Source organism: Crocuta crocuta, unplaced genomic scaffold, assembly GCF_008692635.1.
Source record: "Crocuta crocuta isolate KB4526 unplaced genomic scaffold, BGI_CrCroc_1.0 scaffold41, whole genome shotgun sequence".
Taxonomy (NCBI): domain Eukaryota; kingdom Metazoa; phylum Chordata; class Mammalia; order Carnivora; family Hyaenidae; genus Crocuta; species Crocuta crocuta.
In genome coordinates, this window is record NW_027529428.1 from 15651981 (window position 1) to 15672314 (window position 20334).

The 20334-nt window shown below is 46.2% G+C and overlaps 1 protein-coding gene and 1 long non-coding RNA gene across 2 annotated transcripts in view; one reads left to right on the forward strand and one right to left on the reverse strand.

The window, feature by feature from the left end:
* The window catches only part of GLIS3 (GLIS family zinc finger 3), a 438239-nt gene that overhangs the window by 338336 nt on the left and 79569 nt on the right, over positions 1–20334 (reverse strand).
* Positions 17507–18839, forward strand: LOC144227637 (uncharacterized). The gene is made up of 2 exons (XR_013333985.1): positions 17507–17594; positions 18115–18839. It is a non-coding gene; the product is annotated as an uncharacterized LOC144227637 (long non-coding RNA).

The window sequence follows — 20334 nt, forward strand, 5'->3', positions numbered from 1 at the left end:
AAAATACGTGAAGGGGATCAGAAGGCACAAACTTCCAGTTATAAAAGAAGTAAGTCATGGGGATGAAACGTACAGCAGAGGGAAGAGAGTCAACAATACTGTAATGACCTCACATGGTGACCGAAGGTGACCACGCTTCTCACAGTGAGTCTTTCCTAACGTATAATGTATTTAACTGCTGAATCGCTGTGTTGTACACCTGAACTAATACATGTCAACTGCACTTCAATTAAAAAATTTTTAAAGGCTCATTTATGCTTTGTGAATGGTCTCTTTAGGACTCTATTTACCTGTCAGTTGGCAGCTTATGCCTCAGTTTCCTTTTCGTAAATTGTAACAATAAAAACAGACAGGAGGGACACAGGATCAGGAGGCATAGGCATACTCCAGCCCTAGTCTTTGCCGTTAACTAATTGGAACTTTCAGATCCCTTCAGAAAGACCAAAGCTCTCCAGTTTGGGTTGAGAGAAACTGTACACAGAGCTAAATATATGAAATGGAGCAAAGTGAAGGTGCGGGCACCAATGGAAGGGAAATAACCTTCTTAATGCACTCAATCCCCCACAACTTCCAGGACACCTCGGAGGAACCCTCGTGTTCTGAAGAATAAAACAGAACATCACTGAAGGGCGCTGTGCTGGTGTCTAAGATCTCTTTCGGCTTCTTGGAGACCAACCTTGCCCAGGATGCGAAAGGAAAACAACACTAAGATTTGGTGGGTTCAGGAAGCCAGCCCCTCAGAGGCAGAGTAAGAAGACTTCACACGGAAAGTATTCGTGGTCAGTCTGAAGGGGCTTTTTTTCCCTCTTTCTTTCTCTCTCTCTCAAAGTGCAGTTGGTACGGAGGAAAAAACCAATACTGAATAAGCTATGGGACACAAAGACAGGAGCATTCCAAATGCGGAATGTTTCCAACAGATGTATCAGCCGTTCTTCTGAATTTCCTAACCCCCATCACAGCTTGGGCCCTGCATGAGACAAATCAATGTGAAATATTTCCTCCTCGATTCTTCCCGCTGACGCTGAGCGTCAAAGCACATTGATTATCACTACCTTCAGGGAAATGTAGTGATTTATGGAGCGAAGCTAGCAATCACTGTGTCCTTTCTCAAAAGCCCCACATTTCAGTAAATCTTTTCATGGACCTGTTTCTTATTCTTAAAGGTATGCTCTTGTTTCCGAATGAACTAGAAGGACGCCGGTCAGCTGAATAATGCAAGATGGGTAGACACTCACACAAGGCGATCTGAGGGGTGCTGAGAAGATCAACGCTGCCCCCAAATTCCTGTCTCGTAACTGACTTCACCACGGTGCCTGAGAGAACTACTCACTCTAAGTGACTTTGCTAAAAGATATCTTACAAGGCTTAAAATAAAAAAAAAAAATGGGGCGCCTGGGTGGCTTAGTCGGTTAAGCGTCCGACTTTCGCTTGGGTCATGATCTCGCAGTTCGTGGGTTCAAGCCCCGCGTCAGGCTCTGTGCTGACTGCCAGCTCAGAGCCTGGAGCCTATTTCGGAGTCTGTATCTCCCTCTCTCTCTGACCCTCCCCTGCTCACGCTGTCCCTCTCTCTCTCTCCTAGANNNNAGAAAAAAAAAAATGAAAAAAAAAAAAAAAAAAAAAAAAAGTGGTATAGGAGATACTGTGAACCAGCACCACTTACTCACAGCCTTTAGGCTGGGCAGAGATCAGAACCCTAAGGTGAAGAGATGGGGTAATGAAAAGCTGAGGAGCAGAGGTGAGGTACACAGAAAACCTAGAGCGAGGGGCATCCAGGGACTAGGGTGTTAAAAACAAATACCTACTGAGTGTTGTTGTATTTTACCTGTTTCTCGGTTTTGCCCACAGCTTGTCCCACACACACCTTAGTGTTCCAAACTCGTAAGCGTATACAATTCTTGTCAGAGGAACCCCAGCTTAACTATGATTAAAACCAGGAAAATATAAATCCAAACTTTCTAAAGAGATTCAGAAGGTCTAACACATCATCACCTAGTGTACAGAGTTCTTCTTGACGTGTATCAACTTATCAGAAGTCTTTCATGGAAGACATGCTTCAGTTATATAACAACCACCCGTTACCCATTAATAATATTTCTTAAGACCGTGAAGAAAAGAAACAAACATCTTTCAGGCTATCTAGTATAAACACCAGTTATTTAAATAAACTTAAGAACTTGCAGATGAGGGAGGTTCTATTATTTGGGTTTTTATTTTACAGTTTCTACCAGCTTAAAAACAGCCGTTTAAAGATAATATGAATAATATTTAGGGCTGTAATTACCAAGGTGTTTTGTTCTACGCCTTGGCAAACAGCCATCCTGTGATCACCAGGAGCCACACTTCAGTCTGAGTTACGGATGGAGCCATAATTCACACCTTGGACACCGTTTTGCCCCAGTATCTTACTGCCTCATTAAAGATGTTTATATTTGGATAGTTTGCAAATGTTCAGTATGAAAGACAGAATCCAAATGTGTGAACCAGACAAGAGAAACTTACTGGCAATTTGAAAGCAGGGAGGCTATTAATAACGAGCAAGCCAGAAAGTTACTTTTCCTTTCACTAATGTTTCGAAGTTTGCCCTGGAGACATGCATGTATTTTCTCTAAAATTATTAAGACACTACCTAAGACAGCTTGTCATCAAATTATAAAATATGCGTAAGGAGGCCCCAACTTTCAAAGGTGTTCTATCCTAAAATTCCCTTACGTAGGGTCGCTGTGCGTCCCTGTTTATCTGGGACAGTCCTGGGGTATTATTAATAGCACCCTCTTCCACTCTCAAAAGTGCGTGGTTTGGACGATAAATTACTTGGAAACCCTATTTATTAAGTCTCCCTACTTTTTAACCTGGGCTACAACCTCCCATAGAGAGAGAAGAAATATAAGCTTGTTTAAAAACCACCATTTTTAAAATTAATTTATAGCACCAGAAATGAAGTATCCATACCCATAGCATTTCTATCAGAAAGTAGGCTTGAAACTCAAACTTGACATTTCTCCGTGAGCCCACGTCATTTTCTTGGACCTGCAACAACTTTTTTTTTTTTTTTTTTTTTTTTTANCTCCAAGTTACCAATGGTTACCTGCTCAAGGCTGACTTGCGGGAGTCCATGAGGAGCAGAGACAGAGATCCTGAGACAGGGAACAGGGTGGGGGAACGTGGGCGCCATGCATAAGGAGAGGGGGTGCAGAGAGGAGAATTAAGGGCAAAGACTTATGGGGACCTACCAGCAAGATCCCCAAAGCCCCTTCCGTCCGAGGTCAGCAATAACCCCACACTGTCCAGGACCTCCTGCCATCCTGGCCCCGGAGCAGAGTGAAAACCATAAGCCTCCTCCTCCTCCTCACCCTCATTCAGTGGGTACGCTTGGCGTGTTTAGCTGCTCTGGGCCTCAGTTCCCTCACCAATAATGAGGAAACCCTTAAATACATTTTTAGGGTTATTTTGGGATTGAATGAAACAGTCTTTGCTACATGCTCCCCAGGAGAACACGGAGCTAGCACCCAACCCATGTCAGGCCTATCAGCAGATATCTTTTACTTTTTCCCTTGGAAACCTTTTCTTTCTGATTTCCATTAAGGAAATCTGTCCTTCCCGCCCCACCAGAGAAAAGATGCCATTTGTGTAACTTTTTCCCACTCCCCCTTCTCTAAGGCACACTAGCAACAGCCACACATTTCTCCTGTCTTCTACGCAAGGCGCTGGGGGGGAGGAAGGCAGGAGGCAAGGAGCCAGTGAGTAAAACCTCCAACGGATTTGTTCAGACTGACCCAAGTACCGGTGCTGGGTGGGTGGCGTCTGTCCCGCCCCATGAGGCTCCCAGAATGCCACTCTCCATTCTTGAGGTAGGGAACAAGGGGGCTTAGAAGTGCCCTTGGATGCTGGAGTGGGGTCTGCACTCAGAGAGGAGCAAGTGCAGGCTCCGGGTTCAGGAGGGCGGCAGTCCGGCCAGAAGATGCGTAGAGGCCTGGCCAGGAGCCATCCTGGGGCTGCTTTCGCCTGACGGGAAGGAGACGGGCTTCACAGCTCCACTCTCCAGGCCTCACTGAAAGATGCTCCCCTAAGGATGTGTGGGCACTGCTCGGGCCCTGCCTCGCTCCTGGACATGGGGGCTGACCGTGGGCAGCACTCACACCGTGCACACCCGTTTTTCCTCTGGTCCTTCTTGGTCCATGAGGCTCCATCACCATCCTCAGGCTCCCTCCAGCCATCCAAGTTCTCTGCCTGCTCCTCTCAGTCCCTCTGAGCTCAGATAACAGCCAGGGACCCCAGCATGACTGTGTGCCATGGCATCTGGGCCGCTACAGCCACACTGTGCCACAAAACACTGTGACAGACATTTGTCCTTTCTGCCTGACACCATCCAAATCTCCTTCATTCACATATATGTAGGAATATATTAACAATACCCACAAATGTATCCACTTCTAAATATATGTATGGTGAGCTATTACGTGCCAACGGGAAGACCGGAAGGGGATAAGAAAGTTCTAGAAAAGACCGGGGTTGTTAACATGGTCGTTCACTGTGACCAGCTGTTGAATTGGTACCATCTGAGCACTTCGTATTGAGTACTAGATCTTTCTTTTCTTTTCTTCTTTCTTTCTCTCTCCCTCTCTCCCTCTAGAATGTGATTCCCTTGGGACATAGCAGGTACTTTGAGCCACAGCCCTCATACTGTATTACACTGTAATACACTGTATTACGCCTCCTTCGATGCATTAAACTTACATGGCTGGCTTCAGGAAACTTGATTTCCCCCAAATTTTGACCATTTACAGTGATAAACTGGGTCACTGGATACAACCTGAACCTCCTCCACACTCTTGGGGGCATTTTATCATCAGTGACAGGACGAAGCACAGATATGAATTCAAAAGTGAATTAAAAGGTGATGAGAAGTCACAGAGATCTGTAGGAGAATGTTCAGCAGCTACAAACTCCAAGAGCTCACTCTTCATGTTCTACTTCCATGGGGGATAGTTCTCCATACGCCCCAGTTTCCCCAGTGAAGAAATAAAAATCACAACAGTAGACTGGATTAGTTATCTGTTCCCACATAACAAATTACTCTAAAACTTGGTGGCTTAAAACAGCAACTGATATTCCTTTTCTGTCATCGCTCCCTTGGCAGGAATCTGGGAGAGGCCCAGCGAGGCGGCTCTGCTGAGGCTGCCGTCAAATGCCACCAGACTTTTCCATGGTCATTGGAAAAGTCGTTGGAGCTCGATCCGCTTCTAAGGTGACTCACTCACACGGCTGACAGAGTGGCCGTGGCTGTTAGCAAGAGCTCACAAGTCCCGACAGGAGATTCTCCAACATGGCTGCCTGAGTCCCCTCACCACATGGTGCCCTCCTCCAGAGCAAGTGATTGAAAAGACCAAGACAGAAGCTTCTTTGTCCTTTTTAATGACCTGATTTCAAAAGTCACACACCATCCGCAATAGTGTAATGGCCACACAGGCCAGCCCCGGTTCAATATGGACAGGGACGATGCAGGGCATAACCCCACGGGGGCCCTCTTGGAGGCTAGCCACCACTAACGCAACAGTGACCATGAGGAGGGTCACTCAAGAGGGACGACAAGCGCTACCATGTCTTGAACACCTATGGTGTCTAAGAGCATTGCTCTAAAGTGTTCTGTATCTGTCATGGCATCTGGTTCTCCCCACAGCTCCTAGTTCACACACGGGGGACCTAAGGAGCACAGGTGAATGCAACTCGCCGAAAGCCTTACCCAAGTTAGCAACTGGCACCCAGTCTCCCCCACTGTGATGGCTTTGTCAATCCCGGTGAAGGATAGGCATGGATGGCTGACACAGATAGTGGTTCAGGCCCGCGTGCGGTCTGGAAGCCCTCTACCAGGGCGCTATGTGGTCCAGAGAGTCTTGGGGAGACAGGGGACTGCTTTTGGGTCGTGAAGGCACTGCCATAATGCAAGAACAGTGGGGTGACTTCTGTGTTACTCCTAAGAAACAAAGCTGAAACTGGGTGGTAGATGTCTTAGGCCAAAAATTTAAATTCAACATAGAACTTTTAAAGACATATCAGTGGGTGCTGGGGGTTACTTCAACCATGAGAGTCCAGCGTTCCGTGAGAGCAACGCTAACCATATAGCTCAGCAATTCTGCAAGGAACCCCCGTTTCTACACCCAGATGTGTCCAGGCCACTCACTGTTGGTTTGGTAGATTTCCTGAGCAAAGTACTCCCTGTCATTTTCATTCACTTAATTTAGCTTCATTTCCATGGCCTAGCACACTACCGGAGGAAGCAACAGTCTTAAAAATCTATGGATTTTCATCTGAGGCCTCGATCCTTTATTCTGATCCAGGTCACCTTATACTTCAATAAAGTTGTTTTTGTAAAAGTATATGTTGGGTATTTTTTTATATCAGTAGCTATAGCTATAACTATAACTGTAACCCATATGTTTAATGTTTTTGTGTATAATTGTGCTTTTTCTGCCATGCAATAAGAATGCACAGCCTCAGACACTTTCCACATTCCCTGCCCCACCCACAAATCATCCACTTGCGTAAAAGCACTAAAGGTGCTATAAAGACTATCAGAAATTCTATAGGGGAGAGTTAGTATCCAAGCAGAGAGCTCTGCTGTGCCAAGTCATTCTAGGCCGCTCCTCCGAACAGGGGCTCCTCACCCATGAAAACCTGCACCTCTATGCTGTGCCAACTTGGGGTGCTCTGACCTTCCGTTTCTCCCCGCCTTCCCCTCCTCTACATCTGCCTCCCTCCCTTCTCTGCCTTTCCCTTCCCTCACTGTCTCAGGCAAACACAGTATAGATCACGCTTACTGCAGAATAGTCCTCTCTTAGGGGTCAGGGTGTTCTAATAAAGTTGCTAAGAAAAATTAAATTATGTTAATACATTTCTTATTCTATTTAATTGCTGCATGGTATTTCATTTTATGGATGAAATAAACTTTTCTCTAGTTTTCTTCTTTTTTTAATGTTTACTTATTTTTAAGAGAGCACACGCGCGCACACACACGTGGGGGAGGGGCAGAAAGAGAGGCAGAGAGAGGGAGACACAGGATCCAAAGCAGGCTCCAGGCTCTGAGTTGTCAGCACAGAGCCCAACGTGGGGCTTGAACCATGCACCCTGAGATCCTGACCTGAGCTAAAGTCAGATGCTTAACAAACTGAGCCCCCCAGGGGCCCCTGTCTGGTTTTCTTCTGAACAAGTTCCTTGTGCAGTCCCGAATCTTCACATAAGAATGTAAGGAGTCCTTTACATTGTTAAATTTAGACCAGATTTAGATTAGATAATATTTATCCACAAGTGTGCTTATCCTATCCCCTCCCACACTGCTAAGGATAATCAAGAGTTGGCTGCAGTAACTTCTACTTTGATTAGAAACATGCAGCTACTTGTATATAAATATTATTTTCTGTTAGTTGGTGTTTTTAGTATAAATGGCCAGAGTTAACAATTTTTTTCAGGGCTTATTTTATAACCAGAAGGTCAACTTTTCATTTTCCCCATTGGTTTCCTATGGCAATAAAAATAAAGGTATTGAAATTTGTCATATGAATTAGAACCGCAATTGGACTTAATGTAACTAAGTAGTTTAAGTGTGAAGTGCCCACAACATGGGGCAGGAACAGTGCATTAGAAGCATTTCCCGTTTTCCGCCCCCAAGGACTTGTAAGGTTAATAGAAAACCAGAAATGTAAAACAAAACAAAACACAAAAAACTAACCTATATATGATCCAAAGTAAATGTCAGGATCCTGACAAGGCAGAAAAAAAATAGATGGAACTTCCTAATCAGTTGGCATGTAAAGCTACTCCAGTTGAAAGTGATTTGGGAAGTATTATTTAAAAAAAATTTTTTTAAGATAAATTAACATCATAAGACGTTGGATCCAAAGAGACCTTTGAAACAAATCTAATCGGTGCCATTATTTTACAAATGGAGAAACTGAGGTGGAAACTGATACAGGGACTTTATAAGGTCATGTGGATCGGAATAAAGGAGTCAGGCCTCAGATGAAAATCCATAGATTTTTTAAGACTGTTGCTCCTCCGGTAGTGTGCTAGACCATGGAAATGAAGCTAACTTAAGTGAATGAAAAAGACAGGGAGTACTTTGCTCAGGAAATCTACCAAACCAACAGTGAGTGCCTGGACTACACCCATCTGGGTGTAGAAACAGGGGTTCCTTGCAGAATTGCTGAGCTATATGATTTGCGTTGCTCTCACGGAATGCAGGACTCTCATGGTTGAAATAACCCCCAGCACCCACTGAATACATTTACCATAAAATTCACCCATTTTAAGCGTACAACTCAATGAATTTTAGTAAATTTGCCATGTCACATAATAATCACCAGAACACAGAATGAGAACATCACCATCATCTCAGTAGTATCCATGGGGGCATACGCCTAATCCCTGTTCCTGCCACCGACCCTAGTCACCTTTCTGTCTACACTGATCTGACTTTTTGAACATTTCATACAGTTGGAATAACACTGTGTGGTCTTCTGTGCCTGGCTCCTTACACTCAGTATAATTTTTCAAGGTTTATCTATGATAAAGCATGTTTTAAAATTCATTCCTTTTTATTACTAAATAGCGTTCCATTATATGGGTACACCACACTTGTGTTCATTCTCCAGCCGATGAACATTTGGGTGGTTTAGACTTTCAGCTATTAAATGTGCTGTGAACATCTGCATGTAAGTCTCTGTGCTAACATACCAACACAGACGTTAAGATGAGGGGGTACACGTTGTAAAAGTGCATCAATTCCAAGAGCTCCATCTCAGAAATTAGGATGCATCTTACAATCAATCATTTATATATCCGTCAAAGTCCCACAAGGAAACAGATGGCACACACAAATTAGGATAATTTTAGGAAGGTTTAATAAGGAAATTAAATATAAAGGTAAAATCAGAACCAAAGAAGGAGAGAGTCAGTCATGTAGGCTGACTCTGTATTTAGGAGTCTCTTATGACTTGCTTCCCTCTGTTCTTAATCGTTTTCCTTCCTTTCCCCTATGTTCATCTGCTTTATTTCTTAGGTTCACATATGAGTGAAATCCTATGATATTTGTCTCTCTCTGACTCACTTATTTCACTTAGCTTATTACATTCAAGTTCCATCCACATTGTTGCAAATGGCGAGAGTTCATTCTTTTTGAGCAGTGAGTAATATTCCATTGTGTATATATACCACCTTTTCTTTATCCATTCGTCAGTCGATAGACATTTGGGCTCTTTCCATATTTTGGCTCTTGTTGACAGTGCTGCTATAAACACTGGGGTGCATGTGCCCCTTCGAATCAGCATAAAAAATACATTTTAAAAGAGAATTTGCTGTCTTGAGGAAAAAGCACCCTTCTATCAAGGAGCACATGCAGCATGAGGTGCCCTGGGACAGAACTGTGTGAATAAATCCTGCTTCCCCATGCCTCTCCTCTCCTCTGACCTCCAGCAGGGATTCTCCACTGGACACACCCAACTGGAAGTCAGAGAACAAGGGACCATTGACAGAGTCCATACAGACCGGCCTTCCAGGGCACAGAGCGGGTGGAGAAGGGTGGAGGGTGACCATGGAGGGATAACGTACACACCTGGCAGCGTGTCACGGTTAAATTGGCAAAGTTCTCTTCCTTTTTTAGCAATACACAAAACAATGGCGCACCTTCATTTGAGAACATGAGGCTTGATGAAATAAGATATGATCCCAATTTGGCAAGAATCATGTGTCGATATACACATGAAAAAAGCTGGACATCAATATCTCATGTTAATGGGGGAGCTTAAGGGGAAACTTTCTTGTCTACATTAAAATGTTCTGCAATGTTAAGATTTTTTTTTACAATGAATATATCATATTACCGAGACTTAGATCTTCATGGTTTCTGAATACCAAACCTTGTTTTTGTTCTTCAAGCTTTCTTTCATTCCTACTAACTCCCCTTTGTCCACCCTGCTTTCTCTGATACAGAATATGGCCGCCTGCCTTCGATTTACAGAGTGTTTTAATAATACTGTGTCACAGAGAGGAAAGATTTAATAAACAACTCAATTAATAAATGAAAGGGACTTGAAGCGAGTTGTCTCATCTTTGATCACACTGGTGGCCTCTCAGCCAAGTTACAAGGAAATTAAATACCACAAGAAAAATACTGATGAATCAGAGAGAAAAAAATGAGGAGAAAATGGAGTAAAAAAGGAGAAACAAAATTCTAAAGCAAGAGAAAAGGTTAAGATAAAATGGAACTTTTCTTAAGAAGGTTAAAGTTTTTATTTTATCCTACAGCAAAGTTTTTATTTTTCGATCTCTAAGATGTGTATCACTTATATCTAAGTAAAAAAAATGAACATAATCTTTTCTGATGAGCCCAGAAGAGGTTCTAATAATAAACATTTATGACGGCAAAGAAAACAAGTTTTTTTAACTGGGTTTTTTTTTTTTTTTAATGTTTTATTTATTTCTGAGAGAGAGAGAGAGCAGGGGAGGGTCAGAGAGAGAGGGAGACACAGAATCTGAAGCAGGCTCCAGGCTCTGAGCTGTCAGCACAGAACCCAACACGGGGCTGGAACCCACGAACTGTGAGATCATGACCTGACCCTAAGTCAGACGCTTAACCGACTGAGCCACCCAGGTGCCCCAGAAAACGGTAAGTTTTGAAGGGATAACGAAAAGTCAAGAAACGCTGCTCCTGAAAACACTCAGTTTCCCATAGAATATTTCAGAATCTCTCTCTGCCTTCTTTTTCCACGCTAAGTATTCACCAGCATTCAGTGTTGTTTTATTTAGAGTATTATAAAATGCCAAGAAACACCTTTTCAAGTTTCTTGAGAGGAACTGTGTGCTGACCATACTTTAATAACATTTAAAAGGTGACACATCAGTTATTTTCTAATTTATAAAAATTTCAATTCCACAGTATTTCCGTGACACGATGCAGCAAGCAATCTTTTGTGAACAAGGGTGAACAGTTAAGCCTAATTTATAACATCATTTATATGGGAAACTATGTTCCAAGTTCTGAACAACCAACTTACAAACCAACTTTTGGAAGCCAACCCACTCCTTTGCTAAGAATTGCCTGACTGGTTTCAACCTGTGAGCTCAGCAACATGTTGGTCAGGGCTGTGAACAAAATAGCTCCGTTGGCTCATTAAACTATTCCATTCCACTTACTCACCTGCCCATTCATTCGTGCGTGTGTACACGGTGCGTGCATTCAGCAAGTATTTACTGGGTGCCCACCGTGCCAGGGTGCCAGGCTAGAAGTGCACTGACGGGGAAACACAGTGGAATGACACATGGTCCTGCCAGCAGCACACAAACTTCTGAGCGGACCGAGCAAGCCAACACCCCTGATACATTGTGAAAAAGGAGGGAGGGAGGAAGAAATGTGAAGGGGAAGACATTCCAAGAAGAAAGGTCAAGGCCCCAACAAGAAATAGCTCGGTGTGGGCAGGAAGGCCCAGGAGACCAGTATTCTAACGAGTACAGGGCAGGCCGCACCAGAGGAGTGCAAGGATTGACCTGTGATCATGAAGGAATTAAGAGACCACCCCAAGGAAGAAAAGCCTTCATCTCTGGCCCGGTGGCAAACCTCTGCGGATGGGTTTAAACACGCAAATAAAATGTTTAGGTTTTGGTTAACTGGGTCAGCAAACTGTAGGCTGTAGAACTTTGTGGCCTTCAAGCTAAGAACAGATTTTACTTTTTTTTTTTTAATGTTTTATTTATTTCTAGGAGAGAGAGAGAGAGACAGCGTGAGCAGGGGAGGGTCAGAGAGAGAGGGAGTCACAGACTGAAACAGGCTCCAGGCTCTGAGCTGGCAGTCAGCACAGAGCCCGACGCGGGGCTCGAACCCACGAACCGCGAGATCATGGCCTAAGCGAAAGTCGGACGCTTAACCGACTAAGCCACCCAGGCACCCCCAGATTTTACATTTTTAATGGCTTTTTAAAAATCAAATAATAATAGTTTGTAGCACATGAAGATGAAATGAAATTCAAATTTCGGTGTCCATAAGGTTTTACAGGAACACACTCAGTTCCATCCGTTTACACAGCACCGGTGACTGCTATGGCAAAGGCAGAGCTGAGCAGGAAATGATGGGCACCATATGGCCCACAAAGCTACAGGATTTACTATCTGGCCCTTTACACTTTGCTGACCTCTGACACAGAAGACAGATAAAAGAAAGAAGACCCGTACAATGGCTTCTGTGATTGAACAGACCAGTTGAAACGTGACCTGGGGCTGAACTAGGGCAGGTGGTAAGAGGGACGGGGAGAGCAGGGCGGGTTCAGGACCTGACATATCAAATCAGCAAGGTGCATGAAGGAACTCAAAGGTCATGTCAGTGATGATTTCAGGCTTCAGTTCTGAACAACCAGGGAGCGGGCAGTTGTCTCCACCTGAGCGAGAAGAGGCAGGACAGATGCTAGAAGGATGCGGTGCTCGGGACCACAGTTCTGGGAAGATGTCTTGGAGACAAGCTGGATATACATGGGCTGGAAACGGAGGCTGAAATAAGCACTCGCCCACTCCACCTCTGTACACTAAAACCCACAAGTCACTTTTCAGAGGGCAAATATGGACTTTGTTTCCACAGCAGATGAATGAATATTTTGAGCCATCGTGTAGTGACATCTTATCAGCCAGATGTTCAGCTCTGGCTGCAGCTGATATTCACACAACATAGTCACACAACAGTGTTTATATAATTGTTTGGTTACTGTGGTATATTGCATGAGGGACTTACTGGTTTATTAACCAAAAGGAAAAAAGGCAAAAAGAGAAAGAAAATTAAGGTGTTGACATTAATGGTAAGAAAGATAAGCATCATTAAAGGCAGGGATTACTAAGCGTGCCCAGATGGTCCCTGGATTTAAGCTGATGAACACATGATTCATTATGAAGGAAAAACAGTAAATTAAGGAAAACGGGTATAAATGGGGGAAATATCTTCCAGTTGAAGACAATCCCTAAAAAAAGAGGGATAATTAGGGGCTCTGTAACCCACACATGTTTCACACACTAATCCCAATGCTCCCAGAGTGTATTTGGCTTCTGGTGTAACCACCAGATACATTTTCAGGAATTCATTATCCTAAGAGTAGGATTAATTGCATTAATCTGGGAGAGGCTGGGGAGACACACACGATAAAAGTAGCCAAAGAGAACCAAAGGAATGAGAAGAAAGGGTTGCACCCTGAAGAAACCAGGTGACGAAGAGCCCACAAAAGAAACCAAAGTTAAGATGCCCCGGGAACCATGCAGAGAACCAGAGATGCCACGATAGAAGGGAGTAGATACACCTAAGGAGTCAAGTTTCCAGAAGGGTTAAGTCACGAGCATTTCAAAGACAGCAGCCACTGCTGTCTCTGCCCAAGACCCTCTTCTCTCTTTTTGTTCACAGCACCCCAACTCTGCCTTGGGAACCTCTCTTTCCCCACTCCTAGTCATGTGATCTGAATGTACAGCTCCCACCCATCGCTCCAAAGATGGGCCGTGACTGGCTTTAGCCAATCCTCATACTGACCAGAGTGACTGACTGGCTCGAGGCTGGGCAGGAACCCCAGCAGAGACGCTGGCGTGCAGCAAGATATTCACTGGGGCTTCGGAGAAAAGTGCGTTTTCTCTGCCTTTCCTGGAAGGTTTACCATGAGGACATGAAGTCTGGAACAGCTCGCACACATATTGCTGTGAGAGGAGAGCGTCTGGAGCCGGGAGGGGGAGGTGAGGGGGGTTGGTGGGGGGGGAGACTGGGAGAGGTGAATAACTGCCGCTGAGGAGTGCCAGGGTGAAGCCAAACCATGAGAGGCCAAGCAAGGACATGGAGGGAATCCAGGTCCTTGGTGAATCAGTTCAGGCACTGGATTAAGCCTCACCGAAGGCCAGCACTCACTTCAGGGTTTGCAGTTGCATGAGCCAAGAGGTCTCCATTATGTTTAAGTCAGAGTAGGTTCACCCAGACGAGACAACGAATCCCAGCGGACACAGAGGGTCACTGGTGACCTCAAGGAAAGCAATTCCAAACGACTGGCAAACACAGTAAGTGTGAAGGATTTCTCCTAGAAGAAATGTGAATGAAAGAAAGACGTGTAGACGCACCCAGAAAAGGATGAGGTGTGGTCAAAAGACCGTGTTTGGTTTTGTTGTTGTTGTTCACTGTCTGTTTGCTGACTTGCTTGTTTTGAGATGCGAGATACCTGAATCTAATTTGAAAATAAACTGTAAGGATCTAGAACAGGGGTGAGAGCTTAAGGTATAGAAGGTAGAGTGAAGAACAAGTACAAGGCCCTTCACTTTCAAATTAGGGAGGGAAAGACTCTACGCTTTCTGGCCGCTGAACTTCAGGAAATCTCTGGGAAAGAGGACCGTGGAAGTGTTCGGAGAAATGTGCCAATTAGTTTTATTTCCTGTACTTTTACTAAAGATATAATTTTTTAAAGATAAGTCTTTATGCTGCAAGGAAGAAAGTGTGAAGAGGCTCTAATGAGGGTCTTCAAAAAAAATAAAAATGTATCACAGGACTGGCCAAAACAAGATCTCATCCACCAAATTTCACTGTACAAAGACTAGCTGGCATCCCCGAGCCTTCAGAGAGATCTGCTTTCTACAAATAAAAAGTACTATTTCCGAGAGACACCATGGTGGGAGAGTGGCATGTGTAAGGAAACCACCATATTCCCAGACCTTTGAGGTCTGCGATACAAGAAAAGATAATCGGTCTCGCGGCATGTTGCTGGGCTCGGAGAACCCTGGGCCTCACACCTCAAATTCTCAGGTCTAACGAGGAGTTCGAACCATCCGCAAATGAAATGATTTATCTGCAGGACTGTGGTAACTGCCTGAATGAAGATCTTTGATAGATATGAACTCTGGGTCAATTTACGCCAAAGCTCAACTATTTAACTATCTATTGAAATGTGACCTGTCAAATCTGAGTACAACTGAGAGATTAACACAGTTTTCACATGTCAGTGTAGATACTTGGCATGTTGCACTGGGAGGAAGAGGGGAGGGACTAAATCCTTGATACTGACAAACAACAACTATTTGACACCTTCATCTGGACATTCACGTCTGCAGAAACAAAATACTTTTCTCCTTTTTTTTTTTTTTTTTTTTAGTGGATCCAGAGGAGTTGCAACTGATAAAGAAGCCCTTTGAAAATGATGGAAACTTAGGGGCACCTGGGTGGCTTAGTCGGTTAAGCGTCCGACTTTCGCTTGGGTCATGATCTCGCGGTTCGTGGGTTCGAGCCCCGCGTCCGGCACTGTGCTGACAGCTAGCTCAGAGCCTGGAGCCTGTTTCAGATTCTGTATCTCCCTCTCTCTCTGACCCTCCCCTGCTCACGCTGTGTCTGTCTGTCTCTCTCTCTCTCTCCTAGAAATAAATAAAATAAAATAAAATAAAAAGAAAATGATGGAATCCTAGACTGGAGGGCATCTAAAAGTCATCATAATGCATCGCTACCTCCCACTCACACTTCTCAATTCACAATGATGCAACCCAGTTCAATTTAAAAAAAATTTTTTTAATGTTTATTAGTTTTGAGAGAGAGACAGAACAAGCAGGGGAGGGGCAGAGAGAGAGGAGACACAGAATCCAAAGCAGGCTCCAGGCTCTGAGCTGTCAGCACAGAGCCTGAAGTGGGGCTCTAACTCGCAGACCGCGAGATTGTGACCTGAGCCGAAGTCAGCCACTTAACCGACTGAGCCACCCCAGACACCTCCAGCCCTGATGTCAAATACACTTGTGCAGAGCAGCCCCATGCTGGGTACCTCCCTTAGCCCCCCCACTGTAGGGAGGGGACATGGCCACTACCAGCCTTACCTAAGGCACTCTCAGAATGTCGAAAAAATATCTGCAGAATTAAAATGTACATTTTTCCCCAATACGCCTTTACCTCAAGACAATACTTACAGAGTGATTTAGAGACAGGTTCCAAATCTGGGAGGATTAATGATGCTTCGTGTTTAAAGTTAACAATAACATCTAACACATTACTGCGTGCCTCCCACATAGTAAAGTCTTCATGGATCGTTTTTCATTCAATCGTCACGGCAATGCAAGGACATTAGCATCATTCTTCTCCTTGTGCCTGCACTGCAGATGAGGAAGGCAGCTCGGAAGGGCTAAACAGGTTGCCGCAGACCACGGGCTCATGAGAGGCAGAGGTGGCTTGCAGAGTGAGCAGCCTGGGCCACCACCCTGTGCCGCCTCTGCACAGGCAGGAGACTAGGAAGCCAGTGTAAAGATAGCTGAAGGTCACTTTCAGGTCAGGCATTTTCTGACTCTACCGTTGCTTTATCCGGCGAAAGCCAAGCACTTCCACGTCAGCCGCCATAGGACTGCTACAGGTACGCTGGGCACAGCTGGAAAGTTATGTGTGTGACTCCACAAGCGTCCCGTTCACCAACAGCAAAGTCACTTCTATTCTACCGACCTCACACTCCCCTCTCGGCCTGCCAAGTGTGGGCCTGACCAGGCCCAGTTTTCATTTCCGCTCAGTCCCCAGGGAGAGAAGCTTCTACCTGCCAAAGCGAATATTTGCCACACAAAGGTAATCTAAGAAACTAGCTGATTTCTTCTTTTTTTAAATTTACAAATAGTTTATTGTCAAGTTGGTTTCCATATAACGTCCAGTGCTCATCCCCACAAGTGCCCCCCTCCATTCCTAAGCTATGGCTTCTCTCTATGGCCGTCAGCACACGTTCCCCCCCAGCGACTGAGGCAAGGAGGGCTGATCGGGAAGAGGATGGAGACAGGGGGTGGGGGGTGGCGAGGACTCCCACGTTAAATCCCGAGGCCTCTGGTTGTCAGTGCCCCCAGCTCCGTGCCCCCCAGCCTGACATCTGTGGGAAGACGCTGCGCGAGAACCAGGCCCCGGAGCGGCATCCAGAGAGCGGTCTGGAGCCCCCGAGTCCGCTAGGCCGCTGGCGCTGGCGCAGCCCGGCGTCTGGAAACAGCCTCCCATCCTGCCCGCGCTCCAGGGGCCTNTCCCGTGCTCTTCCTAGAGTGTGAATCAAGTTTTCTGTCAGGGGACGGTATCTTCCAAACTCGTGTAGAGAATAATTTGAGAAATGCCGGTTGTTTGCCAGTTTTTTTTTAAATTCTTAGTCTGTGACAAGGGAATGGATCATCTTCTGCGCAGAGCCCGACGACGGTCCCCACAGGCCGAGGGACAGGCCTCTGTGGGCGGCCGCTTCGTGGTGGCACCGCGGTCCATCACCTCGTACGCCCTTCAGCAGAGGCAACCCCCGGGCTGGAGAGCCTCCGGCTTCCAGCATATTCCTTGCCGGAGCGCAGGCCGTCGGCGTGGGAAGACGTCTGGGTCCCCGACTTCTCTGACGGCGCCCCCTTCCGGGAGAAGCCGCCTGGCCACGCCCCTCACAGCCGCACAGCCGCTGTTCTACCGACGGCGCCCCGGCGTCAGCGTCCCCGTTAGAAAACACACCGGAAGCGGAAGCGCCGCTTTGGAGGAGGACGTGAGAAGAACCGGATGAAATCACACAAGCGCTATGATACTGAAAATGGGTGCCCACGCTCCCTTTTGGAGACCCCGTGCTCTCAGGTTAGAGGTGAGGACAGTCTACTCGAAGAGGTAAAACTACTTCCAACGGGGGTCGCCCCGCGCACGGAGACCCCGCGCACCCGGAGCTGGGATCAGGGCCCCTCCCTTGCCGTTGTCGACCGCAGCCCAGCTTCCTCCGTGCGGGTCCGGCTCTGTGCTCGCGCTGGGCCTGCCGCCGGCACTAACAGTGTGGGCCAGGGACCCCAGAGCTCCCCCCAGAGCGGAGCCCCCCCACACAAAGCAACCCCTCCTCCACGTGTCGGCAGAGCACCTGCCGGCAGCGACCCTCTCAGGACGGTCTCTCTTTCCGCCACAGAAGCATCGTCTGTGGGGCGCCTGGGTGGCTTAGTCGGTTAAGCGTCCGACTTTCGCTTAGGTCATGATCTCACGGTTCGTGGGTTCGAGCCCCGCGTCGGGCTTTGTGCTGACTGCCAGCTCGGAGCCTGGAGCCCGTTTCAGAGTCTGTATCTCCCTGTCTCTCTGACCCTCCCCTGCTCACGCTGTCTCTCTCTCTCTCTCTCTCCTAGAATAAATAAAAATATTTTTAAAAAAAAGAAAAGAAAAAAGAAACGTCGTCTGTGACCAGGCCGTGCTATGCTCGCTGCACCAGCCACATGCTCGGATCCTTAGGAGTCACATTAATTCCATTTCGCTTTGCTCCACAGTATGAATCAGAGTATCTGTCGAAGAGAGACTGCCTGCTAGAGCCTTTGTATAATTCCTGTCATCTGATGTTCGGCTCTGCCTGCGTTTCTTAACCTCCGTGCTAGGGACATTTGGTGCTGGAACAGTCTTTGTTGGGAGCAGCGGTCCCGTGCACTGCAGAGGGTCAGCAGCACCCGACTTCGCGCCGCCAGAATCTGGTAGCGTCCCTCCGGTCAGGACACTCAGTGCCTCTGGGCAATGCCAAAATCACCTGGCTGTAAGGCCAAGGCTGGAAATGAGAGAGCTCCCTGCATCCCATCGCCTCGTCCCTGATTTTTTCCATCAACATCAGTCTCCAGCATGGCATGAAGACGGAATACACAGTTCACAGAACACAGGGATGAGGCTGTGCCCCCGGTCCACCAACAATGCCCGGCACGCAGCAGGCACGCCTCAGGTATTTACTGAATCAAAGGAACCTCCCTCAGCACAATACAGCCCTTAGTGAACTCAAGCCTTAATAAGTGAGCCTAATTCCAGTAACAGAAGCCCCAAAGACCTTCTTGAGAAAACATCATAAAGTACCCATTATGATAGCTTTGCGATATATGAAGGATTTGTGGTGTGGTTAATCGTTCCATCTCTGAACAACCCAACCAGAAAGTAACCATCAGATTATCTTGCCTCTTGTTATCAGCAAGGTTCAGCATCCAGTTGCCTTTCCTATTTTGCGGTGGCCTTAGTTTATCTTAACGTCCTTCGGTATTATCTGGGAAAGCATTTGAATTGCCAATCTGAAAACAGGGCTGTGCAGCATGCTTTGAATTAGAATAGAATTTCAAATTTGGCCTGCTTAAATTCATATCCAGCAAGCTATTTATGACTGCTAAGCAGGGATTTTTTTTTTTTAAGAGCAAACTTCAGTGAGCTGCCCTGGGGATTTTTTTTTCCCTTGGGGTGGGATTCTATAATCCAGAAAACCTAAGTCTTCAGTTTAAAAATAAGCAAGTCTCCTTGGAAAATAACAGAGCCTCAAAATCCAGACAGAAATGTACCCGTTGCCCTGCCAGTCCCGGGAAGGAGGGCGCATGCCGGCCCCCACTGGGCTCATCTTGACACAGCTTCCCTGCCTGGTCCCGTTTCCTGGGCTCTGACCCAGGCAGCCTCCTCGGGCTCTCACCAAAAAGCCACAGACCATCTCACTTTGGGCCTCCACTGGGGTCGGCCCCCCACTCGGAAAGGGCCTCAGTTCCCTCTTCCAAGGTAAACCCCGTCACTCTTCCGCTCCCCCATCCAGAAAGCCTTCTCTGACACCTCACACCTGCAGCCCTCTTCGAAGCCACTATGACACTCGTAATGCGGACCACACTCTTCCCCACTTAACCAAACCCTGTTTCACAGGGCTTGGCTATGGCTTCCTACAGATGAAGCTGGTCTCCCCATTTAAGAGTTAATTCACAGAGCGTCCATGCCACGCATGCCCACCGGCAGCTAGCTCAATTCTGGCCATGTGGGGAGTGCCCAATAACAACTAGTTGGCTAAGCTATTCCAGATTGTCCTACACGTATGAATCTGTGCTCTGTTCTTTATGTACAATATTTTTGGATTCCCCGTGATGTGTATAAATGCAAGGTCCACCTGGCCCTACTCTTAACAAAACCCACAAATGGATTCTCGTCGAGATGGCTGTGGGCAGTGGATTTTCCAGAAGGCTCCTAAGAGTATCCCTAAGGAGGCTGCATTCACTCTCACTGCAGAAAGAGACCCACCAACCACCACCATCCCACTCATCCCTTGTCCTCTGAGGAGAGAGACACTATGTTACTAACTGCCAGCTCACAACACCAGCTGGTGGGATGAAAGAGTATATCGCCTTGGCTAACCTTGGCTCTTAGGAACAAAGGTCACCAATGGTAGGAATGTAATTTTGCAACTTGGGAAAACACTCTGACAATTTCTTAACAAGTTAAACATCACACTCATTAGGATGGCTCTATGAAAAAAAAAATTCTTTTAACAGAAAATAAGTGTAGGAGAGGATGTGGAGAAATTGGTGCAGCCTGTAATGGAAACAGTATGGAGGTTCCTCAGAAAATTAGAG